This window comes from Myotis lucifugus, unplaced genomic scaffold (assembly GCF_000147115.1).
Source record: "Myotis lucifugus unplaced genomic scaffold, Myoluc2.0 scaffold_36, whole genome shotgun sequence".
Classification (NCBI taxonomy): domain Eukaryota; kingdom Metazoa; phylum Chordata; class Mammalia; order Chiroptera; family Vespertilionidae; genus Myotis; species Myotis lucifugus.
Window position 1 is genome coordinate 2,480,161 of NW_005871084.1, and position 11,803 is coordinate 2,491,963.

Genomic DNA, 11,803 nt, shown 5'->3' on the forward strand with positions numbered 1-11,803 from the left:
ACATCTTGGTTACTTCCAAGTTTTGGCACTATGAATAAAGTTGCTATAAATATCTGTGTGCAAATAAATACTTTAAAATTGAATGAATTACTCTTTCCACTGTGCTTCAGCCATGCTTTATACAATCACCTATTTGAAGTTTACCATATTGAATTATGTGATTTATTTATGACTTTTTCCATTTCAGAGCTGAATCTTTTTTTTGTTTTTTGTTAATTCTCACCTGCGGATATTTTTTCCATGATTTTTAGAGAGAGTAGAAGGGAGAGATGCAGTTGGGGGGTGGAGGAGGGAGAAAGAGAGAGAAGCATTGATGTGAGAGAGACACTCAATTGGTTGCCTCTTGCACGCACCTCGCGAAGCAGGGCCAGGATCAAACCTGCAACCCAGATTTGTGCCCTGGACCAAGAATCAAACCACGACCCTTTGGTGTGGGGGCCTACTCTCTAACCACTGAGCACACCAGCCAGAGCTATATCTTTTTCAAGAAAGAGTCTGTGTCTTCTCATCATTGTTTCCTCATCACTCAGTAAAGAACCCAAAGGTCATAGGTTCAGCTCATCCTATTGTTGTTTCTGGGGAAGTGGGGTGGCAGGTGAGAACAGGTAACCCTGCTTACAAATATTCTAGTGATGGATTTAACAAGCTTTTCTTTAAAAATGTAAATTCAATTAGACCTCAAATGAAATAATAAGATTCAGAATTTCCCCTTTCCCCTTAAATGGAAAGTTAGGAGGTTAAGCACTTTCAGCTCTATGGTAAGAGGAGAAGTGGATTCCAAAGTTTAAAGTGATTCTATGAAAGCCCTTAATATTTTCTGTTGCCTTGGCCAAGTAACTCAGTTGGTGTTTCTTTCAATCAATGTTTCTCTTCTCTCTCTCTCTCTCTCTCTCTCTCTCTCTCTCTCGCTCTCTCTCTCTCTCGCTCTCTCAAATCAGTAAACATATCCTTCAGTGAGGTTTAAAAAATATATTTTCTGTGTTCACAGAAAGAAAACAAGCAGCTGAGACATTCTAAATAAGAAAATACCAATGCTGCATGCATTACTCATTTTTAATTAGTACTAATGGATTCTATGTAATTAATTCAATTTACCATCCCTTCTTCAGCAGAAACATTTCTCTCCCCTGCAGTTCCCACAAGATGCTGTAAATTTCTCCTGATTTGCTGCAAACAAGATGTTTTCCTTTCCTGACACGCGATGCTTGCTGTCTTTCTGATCTTGTGATCAGATGGCCCCTGGGTTTTTACCAGGAGGGTGGCCCAGAGGATTTGGATGTTTGGGGTAACATTGGTTTCTTCTCCTTGACCTAACTCAGGAGATATTTCTCAAACCCCTTCCCCAAGACCCAGGCCTGTGCAGAATTAACACTGTTCCTGCTAAATTATAGTTCAACTACCGAGGGACCCACTCCTCACCCATTTCTCAGCTTCTCTCTCCTAATTGCAGAGCGAGCTCCAACTTCCTGCTTTACTTTCCATCAGTGTGATAGCACATTAACCTCATTCTTTTCTTTAAAAAAATTTTTTTAATTTCAGAGAGAGAGAGAGAGAGATAGAAACATCGATGATGAGAGAGAATCATTGATCGGCTGCCTCCTGCATGTCCCCCACTGGGGGTTGAGCCCACAACATGGGCATGTGCTCTGACCAGAATCGAACCATGAACTCCTGGTTCATAGTTTGATGCTCAACCACTGAGCCACGCTGGCTGGGATTAACATCTTTATTTTCTACCACTGATTCCTATTCTGAGGGTCATAATCTATCTCAAACCCAATAGTCCCTCTTTCATAGTATTTCACGTCGAGCTATTAACCATCTCTCATTCACCAAAACACGTGTAATATGATCCATGAGCTGATGAAATATCAAAGGCTCTTTCGATCAGAGGTTTCAGATTACACACAGGGTCATGAACGGTGACGATTTTTTGGATATGGTAGTTAAAGAAAATAGTTTACATGCCTCAGAATGCAAAGCGAGGTCCATATTGCCTTACAGACTTCCACCAAGATGAAAAAGAGGATGACATTCCCTTTTCTACTCCAAAACGTGTACGGGTGGGATGAGAAGAGAAAGCAAACAGCTATGGAAGAAACAACTGCAGAACCCTGCCTAAGGCTGATCATTTTAACATATGAAATTTTATAGGCCTGTTCTCTCCTCTTTTCTCTTCATGGTTCTCACTCATGGTACCTAGTTTACTCCAATGTATATTCATTCATTCATTTATTACTGTGAGTTATGCATTTTCCTGAGGAATTTATTTAAAGGAGTTGCTTGGTGCCTAGGATGAAAGTGTGGTTCTCTGAGATTTACATTTGCTCCTGTCAGGTTCCGAAGACATCAACAGTCTGGGACAATGTTAAGATAAACCTCATAGCTTGAGGTTTCCTGGGCTATCCAGGCGATGAGAATTTGGGCCACAAATCCACGAGAAGGCTTGTTTTCTATTATAGTTTCTCTGGGCCAGGAGTTTAAGTCCTCCTGATATGCTCTGGGCCAAGAAGAGTTATTTTGGGGACGAGGGTGGGAGGATTTCTGGTTCATCATTAGACATTAAAGGTACGGCCCTTGTGGATCCCAAGGTTATGCGTGGAAGATCTCCTGTTAGACTCTGGGGCTTTGTCTTTTGTGGATCTTTACCCAAGAGGCCTTGACAATGGAAGTTCAAGTTTAGAAAACGCCCTTAATGAAGAAGCATCCTCAGTGTTCTGCTTATTTATCTGGGTTTCTGCCTTTACTTAGATTTTAGCCTATTAGTTCTTTATTATCACATCCACTGTTAAAGGCTTTCAAGAAGTTTTTAATATATATATATTTATTCAGGCTCTATTTAGGTATTTTCTATAGGGGAGCCAGTTAGAACCTCTCATTAGCCTTAGCACTGGCAATGGAAGTCTGAACTCAGTGTGTGACCTTGAGCAGGTTACTTAACCTATCTGTGCTCAGTTTGCTCCCCTGAAAAAATGAAGGCAAATAACAGTACCTAGCTCAAAGAACTGCAGTGAAATATACATAAGATAGCAAGCATACATGTAGTGCTTAGAACAATGCTTGGCACATGGTGAGCACTCAATGTGTGTTGACCCCCCTCTCCCAACCTTTAATGAGAAGCACTCCCATTGTCAGCTTTTCTTACTTCTCTCTCTACTTCCCTTCTTGGCTTTTTGTTACACTTGAACTTAATGATTTCTGCATCTGTTATGTAACATCTCTCTCCCCAGTTAGACTGATCTTGAGGAAGCCAGGGCCACGTCTGTCCTCCTTAACTCCACCACCCTAGTTTCTGGTACATATATGACACGGGATGTACTGGGCACTCACCAAACATTTGTTGACTGACTGGGTATGTATTTCTACATTTTTAAGAGAGCACGAACAAAGTGTGGGCAGAGCGCTTAATGGATAATTCCTACCTCTGGTTAAGCACATAGCTCTAGACCAGTGATGGCAAACCTTTTGAGCTCGGCGTGTCAGCATTTTGAAAAACCCTAACTTAACTCTGGTGCCGTGTCACATATAGAAATTTTTTGATATTTGCAACCATAGTAAAACAAAGATTTATATTTTTGATATTTATTTTATATATTTAAATGCCATTTAACAAAGAAAAATCAACCAAAAAAATGAGTTCGCGTGTCACCTCTGACACGCATGTCATAGGTTCGCCATCACTGCTCTAGAATGTGCTTAACCAGAGATACTAACCTTTTGTATCTCAGTTTCCTTTTCTGTGAAATGGGAACAACAATAGCACTTAGTAGGAGCCCAGCAAGTGGTAAGAACTCAAAAAATGCTGGCTGCAATGATTTCTGCCATCCTTTTTTTTTTTTTTTTTCACTCATGAAAACAGTTCACTTTCAGAAAGCCTAGGCTGTAAAAATCGGGGCCCAGGATCATCTGGAAAGATAGGGAAAGGTAGTGTATAGCGATGTTTTTAACTTTTCTTCTTCCTGAACATGTGTGACACCGTGTTTTGATGAAAAGCAGAAAAGGGCTTCTCACTCTGCCTGGGCTGTTGTTCTTTTCACTCTGTGGGTGTGACTTTAGCACTTAACTAGAGAAAATGTACACGTAGTTACAGAAAGAGCTTGGGGCTCCTGGAGCTCCATCAGCTTTCAGCAATTGATTTACATTTCGTGAAATGGATTATAAACGTTTATAAAAATCACCAGAGCAAAGTAATGGAGTGTCCTGAGGAAGAGCAGGGAGCGAATCCACCTCTTAGGTTAGGAGCATGCGCCTCCAGGGCCTGTGGGGAAATAAGACACAAGTCCCTCTAAGTGCAAGCTGCAAGCCGTGATTGTTTGTGTATCAGCCTTCAGACGGCCTCATAAACTCGCAGGGCTGGGTGTTCGCTGGTTTTGATTTGTGCGAACCGTTTTCATCACCATTTCAAATGTTGCCATCCCTGTATATCACCGCCTCCCACTGAGGTTCACATATCACAGTGTCTGGTTTGGGCTGTTAGAGAAGTGAGTTTGGTCCTTAGGTGTACTTCACGCCAGCTTTTCTTATCTTATGGTCTAAAGAAAACTGAAGAAATAATGTCATAAAATGAATAATATTCTCCTAGATTGAGGCTGCAATGTGGTGGTTATTTGAGTTGAAATAAGCTGTCACTAAGTAAAAAAAAAATAATGAAAGCATGTTTGTTCCTCCTGGAATCATGCCCCTTCACACTGTGTCAGCCAGTGAGGCAGCAATCCGCACCGCCAACAGCTGTCGCTCACGCCAAGGGAAGGAGCAGCACCCTTGTGGTTATTTGCATAACTTCTAAAAAATGCCAATTTAAATGGAGGTATCGTCATATTCAAACTGAATGAGAAGGAACTGTCCCTAAAATTAACTGACAGTGATGCTTCTCCCTTTAGCTGTACATTAGAATCACCCAGGGCATTTTTATTTTATATATATATTTCAGAGAGGAAGGGAGAGAGAGAGAGGGATATATATATATATATATGTTTCAGAGAGGAAGGGAGAGAGAGAGAGGGATAGAAACATCAATGACTGGGAATCAAACTGTGACCTTCTGGTTCATGGGTCGATGCTCTACCCCTAAGCCACATCAGTGGGTCTAAAATATTTTTTTATTGATTTCTGAGAGGAAGGGAGAAGGAGAGAGAGAGAGAGAGAGAGAGAGAGAGAGAAACCTCAATGATGAGAGAGAATCCAGCTCGCAATCCAGGCATGTGTCCTGACTGGGAATCAAACTGTGACCTCCTGGTTCACAGGTCAACACTCAACCACTGAGCCACACTGGCTGGGCACCCAGGGCATTTGTAAACATTCCAATGCCCAGGCCCCACTGATGATCAAATTAATTCCAAACTCAGGAGGTTGTGCCCTGAGGTTGGTACTTCTTAAGTCTCCCCGGGTTATCGTAACAGGCTGCCAAGGCTGAGAACTGCTGAGCGAGTCTCCTGTGACCGTGCAGAAATCCTAAAAGCACTTACGCGTGCCAAGCCTTTCCCCAGCTGATGGTAGGAGAGATGTTATCATCCCCAATTTACAGAGGGGGAAAACCAAAGTCCAAATTATTTAAAGGTTTATTCGAGATTTAGCTTAACCATTGCTCAAGTTTCAGAAGGCAATAAATGCCTCTGAAGAGAACACACCTCCTTAACTTTTCCTTGGCCTTAAAGGACCCTTGAATCATACATTTTTAGAGGAGGGAAGGACTTCATTTGAAATGAGGAAACTGGAAATCAGAGAAAAGAAGAAGCTTATCTCATGCATCTCTATGTTCCCTGCACTCCCTGATACCATGCACTAAACAAACATTTGATAAATTAAGAAAAAGGAAGTGACTAAGGTCACACAGCCCACACCTGGCCTCCAGCTACACCTACCTGCTCCCCATTTGGAGGTTGCACATCCCTAGAGTCTGGGGACCACATCTCCTGCATTGTAATGGTGAGTCAAGGTTTTACATGTTTTCTCTCATTCTTCCAAAAGCACACTTACTTTATTTTCAAGCATGTAATGATGTTTTTATTTTTAAAATGTAGTAGTATTTACAGAACAGAAATATTTGTTACTAAGTTGGGGTCCAGATTCTCTTCCCCTGTGGTTCCCCATCAGCCTCTGTAATGTTACTTTTTGGAAGTGTAGGAAAAGCAAGTTTGTGAGTGGCCTTATCTTTGTGCAGGAATTGTTTACTCATTCACACCAGCTCCGTCCCTGCCCCGGTTACAAAGAGCCATGGCAGACAACACCTCAGGGATTTTCTCAGGCACAGGCATTATGATGCTTCTCTCCAACTTTCCGCACGTTACTCATTTCTCCCTGCCCTCTCTGTGGGCAGCACGCTCTCATTCATACTCTCCTGGGCTCCCTCCTCGCGATCCACCTAGTTCATCTCTGAGGAGGCTGAGTTTGAGGATGGGCATTGTGACTGCGATACACTGGGGCTGTGTAGAGGTCAAGACTTCACAGGCGGCGACTCCTTCTCCCGCCTTGGCCCAAAAGCAAGCCCGTGCTCGTCCTGCCCCAAGGCAGCGCACACCTGAGCGGTGAGTGCGAAGCCTTCCACCTGCTCCGGAGAAGCGGGGGCAGTAGAGAATGAGGGCGGGGGCCGGGGGAGAGGAAAGAATGTGGAGCGTCAGTGATGAAGAGGTGCTTGAGAATGAGGCTCGGAAGCCTGATGGGAAGGTTTGTTCTGTTTGCCCTGCGGCTGCCTCTTAGGAAAGGCGGAGAGCCGGCTGTGAGGACTCCCTGCACGCTGAGTCCACTTCCACAACCAACTGGAATTGTCCTCAGTTTCCTGGTCTGTAAAATGGATTAAGCATGTCCCAGTGCCTTCGCTGAGCTTTGAGGGCCAATTGAGATACTATATAAAGAAAATGAGGGAAGACATGAGAAAGAAGAGGAAGGGCGAGCAACACAAAAGAAAGATTGGAAGGAACCTGTAAACCTATTGTCACTTAAATAGGGAATATAGTCAATAGTGTTGTAATGACAGTATGATGCCAGGTGGGTACTGGAAATATCGAGGAACACTTTGTAAAGTATATGATTGTCTAACCACTATTCTGTAACTAATATAAAACCTGAAACTAATCCTATATAATAAGAGAGGGATATGCTAATTAGCCCAGATATGCTAATTAGCCACGACCAATATGCAAATTGACCATCACTCCAACATACAAGATGGCCGCCCCTATGTGGTCAAAGATGGCCACCCCCATGTGGCCACAAGATGACCACCACAAGATGGCCTGCAGGGGAGGGCAGTTTGGGGCAACCAGGCCTGCAGGGGAGGGCAGTTAAGGGTGACCGGGCCAGCAGGGGAGGACAGTTGGGGACGACCAGGCCGGCAGGGGAACAGTTAGGCATTGATCAGGTTGGCAGGGGAGTGGTTAGGGGGTGATCAGGCTGACAGGCAGAAGCGGTTAGGGGCAATCAGGCAGGCAGGCAGGTGAGTGGTTGGGAGCCAGCAGTCCTGGATTGTGAGGGATGTCTGACTGCCCGTTTAGGCCCGATCCCTGTGGGACATCCCTTGAGGGGTTCGAGATTGGAGAGGGTTCAGGCTGGGCTGAGGGACCCCTCCCCCCTCAGTGCATGAATTTCGTGCACCAGGCCTCTAGTACAAAATAATATTGAATGTAAAGAAATGAAAATAGGAGTGAAATTTTTCTAAATTTCAAAGTTTAAATAAAGGTTGTAAAGGAAGGAATGGGGAGACTAAAGATAGTGTTTTTCATTTTACCACTTTATTGTCTTTTCAGTACATGAAAAAGACAGTTGTCTTTATATGGTGCTTTTATACTTTTCTAAGTCATTATCTCATTTGATGTTCAGGGCAACTTAAAGACAAGATAATTATTCCCTCCACTATTTAAAGAAAGGAAATCTTGGTGTCTGGCCCCAATAATTCAATCGTCAAGCCCTTATTGTAAAGCAGGGTTAGTGAAATTTTCTGTGAAGGGTCATATCTATACTAATAAAAGTATCACCCTTGGGGGTGATCAGGCCAGCAGGGGAGGGCAGTTGGGAGCAATCAGGCAGGCAGGGGAGCAGTTAGGCATCAATCAGGCCGGCAGGGGAGTGGTTAGGGCAGGGGTGGGCAAACTTTTTGACTCGAGGGCCACAATGGGTTCTTAAACTGGACCGGAGGGCCGGAACAAAAGCATAGATGGAGTGTTTGTGTGAACTAATATAAATTCAAAGTAAACATCATTACATAAAAGGGTACGGTCTTTTTTTTTTTTTTTAGTTTTATTCATTTCAAACGGGCCAGATCCGGCCCGCGGGCCGTAGTTTGCCCACGGCTGGGTTAGGGGGTGATCAGGCTGGCAGGCAGAAGCGGTTAGGTGCAATCAGGTAAGCAGGCAGGCAGGCAGGTGAGAGGTTAGGAGCCAGCGGTCCTGGATTGTGAAAGGGATGTCCAACTGCTGGTTTAGGCCTAAACCGGCCCCCTGTGGGATCAGGCCTAAACCAGCAGTCGGACATCAAACGAGGAGTCCCAGATTAGAGAGGTTGCAGACCAGGCTGAGGGACAGCCCCCCTCCCCCCACATGAATTTCGTGCACCGGACCACTAGTTGGTATTATAAAGGGGTATGCTGTATTTAGTACAGTTGATAAAGTGTTATGTTCCTACTGAATTCTCATTTTTAGTAAATTAATAATGCAAGTGTGTTATCTGATGTCTTTCTACTTATTTGAATATTTAACTAACCTGAAAGTCAAATTTTGGAATGTGCTGAAGATCTCACAGTTGCAAATGTGGTCCCATGTTCTAAATCAGTGAGCAATGGAGTCGAAGCAAGAAATGGAATCAGAGCAGGGCTTCTGGCTGTCTCCACAGAAGGCTCAGGAAACCTGGGTGCTGTGTCTTTGTGGCTGACAGAGTGTGTGTCTGAGTGTGTGTGTCTCTGTGTTTCTTAAACTAGGATTCAGGAGATACTAATAAAATCACTTCAAAATGACCTTGTAACTACCAAAATAAAAAAATTTAGAAATAAGAGCTAACACCCATAAATTAATTGCAGGCACCATGGGGCAAAGTACATTAGATTTTTATTTATTTTTTATAAAACTGATAATGACATTATAAAATTTTATAATAGTTTTTATTTTACTACCTCAAAACACACTTTTCAATCACGAGCTAATTAATTTTAAAACTGCCCCCACATGCCATTACTGCTATAATCTCTATTTCCTGCTGGGAAAATGGAAGATAGATAGAATGATTAGATGATATATTTAATTAGGAGCCAGGAGTCTTGGATATTAGTCTTCAATTATAACTAGTCATTGGAACATTATTTGGGTAAAAATACTCTTGAATAACCTTTCTGATCAATTTTTTATTTCAGAACAGTTTGGTCATGAAAAAGAATTCTAACATTTTCTTCTCTTAATAAAAAACGGTTGTCATGGAAATATTTCAGTTCCCCATGTCCTCCAATTGCCTGTGGCTGAACAGGTCATAAACAGGCAGAGGTCCAGCAAAGTCTTTTATGATGGAAGTAAGGTTTGTAACAGGCTACGTTACAAGGCTTCCCAGAGTCCATTTCCCAGGATAAGGAGAAGATAAAAGAACTCTTCCTGGCTCAGCTGTGTTCTATAACCTTGGCTTCTTATCCTCACTGGCTTAGACTGCTCCCTGCTCCTAAACCAAATCCATTAAACCCATTACTGTTTCCCATGCAGAAGTCGTATTTTTTTTACTTGGCTAATAAAAATGAAGCTCTGTTTACTGGCAATGCCATGGCATGCCTCAGAGACTCCGTCCCCCCAACACTGGGGAATTGATGCTGTTTTCCAGACAGTTTGGGCAGTTGTTTGCTTTTTAATCAAATGATTTCATTAACTGATGCAGTCATTCATTTCATTCTGACTGGGGGACCTACTGATGTATGATTTTATATTCACTACAGGAGCTATGCATCATGTTCCACGAATTCGCTTAAACACATTAGTACAAGAACGATGATAAGATTCAACTTAGAGCAGGAATGTCTTATATCCTGAATGAAGACGAGGGAGGTGGTAGGTGCTCTCTGAATTCGTGCCTGGATCCAAGATTCAGAAGCATGTTGTTCTGTTTCATCCAGACAGGGTGTTCCTCCCAGCTCCTGAGCTCTATTTGCCATGAATCTTTGTGCAGAACTAGAGAAAACAAGAAATGAATTTTGTTTTGAGATTCTCACCACCACCATAGAGCTGGATGCTGTTTAGTGGGGTCAGCAAAGTTAGCTTTTGAGAACATGAATCTAGGATATAATCAGGCTGCTACTTAGTACTTGTGTGGGAAGACAAGGTGTGGGAAGAAAAGATTCATGTACCTGCAAGCACATGTGTATGTGTGTGTACACATAGTCAGTTTAGAGGGCCTGGAGCAAAATATGAAAAGGATCCTGTTTATCCTTTAAGAGAAGGGCAGAGATGATTTGTCTAAAGTTGCAGCATTCATAACTAACATGGAAGACCATTCATTCAATGACCTTTATAATACTGGAGCTGAAAGACAACAACAAATAGATCATCATCACACTAGCTCAGATGGCTGGCATGGACATGGGGAACCATGCCAGTATTCTAACAGTGGTATGTGGGGGGCATGTGGTGGGACATTGTCATTGTCTCATGGTGTCAAGAACTGAAAGGATCTAGTGAGATCCCCAATAGGTTGGGGCACTCAGTGAGTGTTTGCTGTGACGATGCATGATAGAGCCCCTTCTAAATCTGTGGTCCACAGACTTAAATCTTTCCTTGAGTTTATTTTCATGCCGAGGCTGTATCCCTTCTGGGCTTAAGTTTCATAAGCTCACTGTCCATGGTATAAGGTCTAAAATGACCTCTTTCAAGCTTCAGAGGGTGTTCCATAACTTGGATGTTCTGGAATTTTATGAACAGACTGAGCCTATCTCCCATGTTTGTCCATGATTTTATAGGTTTTCCTCATTTTAACCTGGTCCTTCATTTTTTCCAGGCCAGAGACACCATTTTCAACGGTTAGTCTCATGTGGAAACACATCTATGTCAAGCTTTTCCACAATGTGGTTATCACATTTGGAAGAATGGGGTTGGACGTGTATTGAATAGTTACATCCTCAAGTCTACTGAGTATTCAGAATTTATAGATACAGTTCAGCCTTCAGAAATACCAGGAGGCAGGAATGGGTAGGCTTATATGTAAGTAGTTGCTTCAAGTCTTTTACTTCACTTTCTTTTCTGTTTCCTAACTTGTCCACAGATTCATGTACAGCTCCTACACCTAACTTTCTCAGAGTTCCATGGCTCTGATCAACTACTTGTTCTGTCTGGAATTTATATTGGGAATGGGTATGTGGGAGGGAGATGATAGGTTCAACTTAGGACAAACCGAATTTGAGACACTCAGGCGTGGGTATGTGGTCAGTTGGGTACATACATACTCTCAGGTTTGGAGTTCAGACAAGAGACCTGGGACACAGATGTGTATTTCAGGCTCTTTGGTGAAGAGATAGTAATCCAAAGCAGAGGAGAAAACAAGACATAATAAAAGGTAAAAGAAAAAAACCCAGCGTCCGCCGGACAGTTGCCGCCATCACGGGTATGAGTCGTGTGCAACCTATCAAGCTAGCCGGGTCACCAAGGTGCTGGGCAGGACCGGTTCCCAGGGACAGTGCATGCAGGTGCACATGGAATTCATGGATGCTACCAGCCACTCCATCATGTGCAGCGTGAAAGGCCCCCTGAGCGAGGGTGACGTGCTCACTCTATTGGAGTCAGAGCAAGAGGCTTGGAGGCTGCGCTGAATTTGTGTCTGGGTCCTGGCTGTCTGGGTGGACCACCTG

At 43.1% G+C, this 11,803-nt stretch overlaps 1 pseudogene; it reads left to right on the plus strand.

Annotated features, from left to right (window-relative positions):
- Positions 1 to 11,561: 11,561 nt before the first annotated feature.
- Positions 11,562 to 11,764, plus strand: LOC102438699 (annotated as a pseudogene).
- Positions 11,765 to 11,803: the final 39 nt, after the last annotated feature.